This window comes from Panthera uncia, assembly GCF_023721935.1.
Source record: "Panthera uncia isolate 11264 chromosome D3 unlocalized genomic scaffold, Puncia_PCG_1.0 HiC_scaffold_8, whole genome shotgun sequence".
Taxonomy (NCBI): domain Eukaryota; kingdom Metazoa; phylum Chordata; class Mammalia; order Carnivora; family Felidae; genus Panthera; species Panthera uncia.
Window position 1 is genome coordinate 38,728,462 of NW_026057586.1, and position 5,182 is coordinate 38,733,643.

Consider the following 5,182-nt stretch of genomic DNA (forward strand, 5'->3'; position numbering starts at 1 on the left):
CTGTCCCCTTCTCTATGACATCACATCCTACTCTACAAAGGAAGTAAAAGTGCCAAGAATTACATCATGAAGTGGATGAGAGGCAGGAAGGAAATGATGAAGCCACAAAACACCAGAAGCCACCCTCCGTTCCTGCAAGACAGAGAAAGGAGACAGAGAAGGAGAGTTCCTGGTTGTGAACAAGCTTCACTGAACTAGCTGTGTGAACATTAACAAAGGAGAGAGAGAAATTACCTTCACAGAACAAAACATTGATACCATCAAAATAATGTGACACATGGTGGAGACACGAATCAGACTCACAGGCAGCCATACTCAAACACTACAGTGGGAAGAAGCCACAGTCAGAGTGAACCAGCACCCTAGGCCATCAGCAGACTGAGTAACTGCCCGTTGCCCCAACACTCTCTTGGCTATGAGGTGTTACGTTCCCTACACCCTGCAAAATTCAACTTTCTGAATTATCCTTCCTGACATTTTCAAGCACAGCTAATATCTGAATATGTCTTCATGGTTATGTAACACTTGTTTTGATTTTACCACGTTCCTCCAATTTGTTTCCCATCTTGTGCCTACCTCTTTAGAAACTGGGGTCAAGGATGCATTAGAGCAGGGAAGAGAGTAAGATTACTCACAATTTTTAAGACAATCATAATAAGATTATATAGGGCCAATAAATATTTCAGATTATCATGACAGGTTGAAACTGGCTAGGGCAATAATGATGTTAATTGTGACAAAACAGAAAATATAATTCTGAAGTTTTCTATGGATAATAATCATTTAAAATGACCTTATTTGGGGCACTTGGGTGGCTCAGTGGATTAAGCATCCGACTTTGGCTCAGGTCATGATCTCACAGTTCATGAGTTCGAGCCCCACAATGGGCTCTGTGCTGACATCCTGAAGCCTATTTCAGATTCTGTGTCTTCCTCTCTCCCTGACCCTCTCCTGCTCACGCTTGTGCGCTTGCTCTCTCTCTCTCTCTCTCTCTCAAAAATAAATAGACATTAAAATGACCTTATTTTCAGATAGTAAAAATTAGAAAAATGCAAACTCATACCTATATTCTAGAAAACAAAATGCACCCATAAACCTACAAACAAGAATACTAACCATTCCTAATATTTGTTTTCCTTCTATTTTTTTCTATCCACACATAGCAATTTAATATAATTATAAAAAATATGTGCATATATCATTACCTATCTTATCTCCATATAATATGAATTCTTCAAAATGGGCATCATAATTAACACTTCACCAAGGACAGGCATTTATGCTGTTTTCAAAATTCAATAAATAAAGAATATATTGAATGTAACATTCTTAGAGTATTATTGAGTCAAAGGATGTGAGCTCTGTCATGTCTCTTGATACACTGCCAATTGCTTCCAGAAAGATTTTAACAATTTATACTCTCACCAAGCAGAACTAAATCTGCCTCTCATAACTTTGCCAGTATTCAGCGTTATCTTTGAGTAGTGTTTGACAACTTAGTAGGTCAGAAAAGTAATGGCTTATTGTTATTCTAATTATACTTCTGTAAATACTAATGAGGACAAAGGGTTTTTTTCCCCAAATGAGTATCATATGGGATAGACACCAGATATTTCCTTATTAATGTACAAAAAGTTCTTTATATAGTTAAGTAATATTTGTTGTTTTGAATATTAACAATATTCACATATTGAATATTAACAATATTCAATATAACAATATTAACAATAGCTATTATTTTTGTTGCTTTTGGGGATATTTTAGGGACATATGTAAAGTTTTCTATTTTCACATGAACAATTCCATCAGTTGTTTCCATCGTGACTCGTGTCTTATGTTTAGAAATTCCTTTTACCCAGAGAGCATGCAAATATCTACAAATATGGTTTTCATATTTTTATGGTTTCACTTTTTTTTAATGTATGTCTATTTATTTTGGGGGGGGGAGAGAGAGAGAACATGCACACATGTGCTCATGTGAGCAGGGGAGGGGCAGAGAGACAGGGAGAGAGAGAATCCCAAGCAGGCTCTGTGCTGTCAGTGCAGAGATCAACACGGGGCTCGATCCCACAAACTGTGAGATCAACGATCTGAGCCAAAATCAAGAGTTAGACACTTAACCAATTGAGCCACCCAGGAGCCCCTGGTTTTACTTGTGAATTTACCTGGATTTTACCATTTTGTAGCATGGTGAAACACTAACTTACGCCCCACCACCTATAAATAAGATTCCCCACCATAATTTGTTTCATAAGTCAATCTTGGTTATTGAGTCACCCTCTACTGTATATTAATATTAGGACAATGAAAACTCTTTTGGATGTGAAACCAAATAAATGTTGGCATCCAATATATAATATCCACAAAAGCAGAGCTATTCTTGCTAAGGTAGAGATGAGAATGCTCAGAGCCCCCATACGTATTCCCTCTAATGGCCAAACTATAAACCACTGTCCCTGGGGCCCGTCTGGGGGCCTGTCAGATCCCCTGATCTTTCAATCAACTGCTGTGCCAACACCACACTGTTTCAAATTGCTCTGATATTATAATACACTTTACTATCTGGATCAGCCACTGCTCTCATTATTCCTTCTTAAATTTTTAATTGTTCACTTCTTTATATTTCCAGATGAAATTTAGATTGGAATTAAATGAGACATCTAATTAAATTTTCAAGCAATTTACACAGTGTTCCATGTGTTTAAGTTTTGTTTTATAAACTGTAATAAGCATTTTATTGTTTATATTTTTAGTTGTGACTATGAATACACTTTTTCATATAATATTCTTGCATTTTATTGCTAAGACATACAAAAGCCACTGAATTGTGATAATTATTATCTATATAAAGAGCTAATTGAATTCTTACTAGTTCTCACAGTACAGAAATACAGAATCATATTTTCTACAAATAATGTGAATTGGGTCTCCTTTCTAATACTTCTATGTTTTCTCTTTCCTATATTATTTACTTTGGATAAAAACTGATCCTTTCTAGTCCCATTCAAAAAAAAATCTACTGAAAACTGAGCTGCTTTGGAATTTATCTCCTCAAAAGCAGGCCCCCAAAACCTCCGAGTTTCCCAAAGAATACCCTTAGCTGGATCTATCAGAAACCTCTGGCCAGATATCAAGGTCTCTCCTATACAAATCAGTCTGCCACAGTGTTCAATCTTTACATAAAATGCCCTTTCTTTCTTTGTAAAACAAACTGTCCTCCAGTGTTAGAGCTGTGTTTGTGAGTCCACTTCAAGCTCACGGTCTAAGAGCTGGGTCTTGCAACTCTCGTGCCCCTGCCCTAAACACTAAACTCCTTTCAATCTCCATAACCTCCTTTCTTCCACAGGGCTGGTCTGCAGTAGGTTTCAGATTCAGCACTACTCTCCAGAAAGGGGGATTTCCATGGCTCGGGACACAAGTCTGTATACAATCAGCTACCTTCAGAGCAGGGGATCCTCTTGTATTTTTCAGAGGACCTGAACATATGTGTAGGACTACACTTCTGGATTTCACCCTCTCTACTTATGTGACTATCTCAGAGCCTATCTCAAGAATATCTAGATGCATGCTACTGTCAGACAAGACAGACACCCCAGAAACCTCCTCCTCCAGACATCTACATGTCCCAGGAAGAGGGAAAAAAAAAACTGCAAAGAAAGGGTGGTAATACAGTTAAGAAGAGAGAGATGGCTTGCCACTATCATTAAGGGAACAGACCAACCTGGGAATGGATTTTTCTATGTTTTAGGTTCAAATATTTGTATCTAATAAATAAAATGTTTTGAACATTTTAAGGATTACTCAAGATTTCCTGGGTGTCTCTCAAAACACAAAAGTCATCTCAAGTATCCCTTAGATAAACACATTAGACCAATGTTCATCTGATGGTTAAAATCTCGATCCTTCAGACCCTAAATAAAAATTTCTGAATTTACTTATTTTTAATTTTTTAAATGTTTCTATTTGTTTTTGAGAGTGAGAGACAGAGACAGAGACAGAGACAGAGACAGAGAGGGGAGGGACCAAGAGAAAGAGAAAGAGAGACACAGAATCTAAAAAGCAGGCTCCAGGCTCTGAGCTATCAACACAGAGACTGACACGGGGCTTGAACCCATGGACCACAAGATCATGACCTGAGCCAAAGTCAGACGCTCAACCAGCGAAGCCACTGAGATGTCCTCTGAGCTTACTTATTTAATTGCAAAATAAAAAGATTTCTACAATTTAAAATCACGTCATTGATACATGGTGAGATTTGTAGAATCCTAAGTGAGTATCCAGCACCAAGCTCTCTCCCTTTTTCTAACATTATTGCATCTTCCCTTAATCCATGCAGGCAGTTCATTTAAATGTTTAGCTGCCTATGGTCTCATGTCTTAGGTAAATGGTTTAGGGGTTATAACAATAACCATTATATAGTTCTCTATATGATTAAAGAGTGCTTTCACAGAACGTATTTTACTTGATGTCATTCAACGTATATTATTTTATTTGACCCTTACATCAACTCGGTGAGATACATAAAGGAGGCAGGATTAACTTTCTTGGAGATGCACAAAGTGGAAGGGAGTGGAAGTAAGTGGAAGGACAGGACTTGTACACATTGTAACCCTGATGATGACAATGGTTAAATGGAATAAGAACAGTTAACACTTATTAGATAATTCTGTGCTAAGTCTGTAGGAGATTTACATATATTGCAATAGACTCTGGGATTCATATATTTAACATTCCCTACTTCCACTCTTCTTGAGAAGCCTCAAAGGTCCGTGTCATTCTGATGAAACATGAATCTGGATCACTGGTAGGATTCAGATGAGGAAATCACTCACATAAAAAGTGACAGCACCTTTCCCAACTGCCCAGTATCTGCAGCTCAGTCAGCTTGTTCTCTAACCGTAACGTATGTGGTTACCAGTTAAGGGTTTAAAGATGATCCAGTTTTTCTATTCTACTTGCATGCATTTTATGGGGGAAAGTACATGCTTCAATAGCATTTATGAATGTGTGACTTAAAAGATACAGAACTTTGGTGTTAATACCCTTGAGAATCGGGATCACTTCACTCAGAAGAAAGCAGCCTCCAAGAAGATCAAGTGCCCCCAGGTTCAGCAGCCAGTAAATGATGGGTCTGGCCCATCTGACACTGAAGTCTGCTTCTTCTACTAAGTTAAACTGTTTC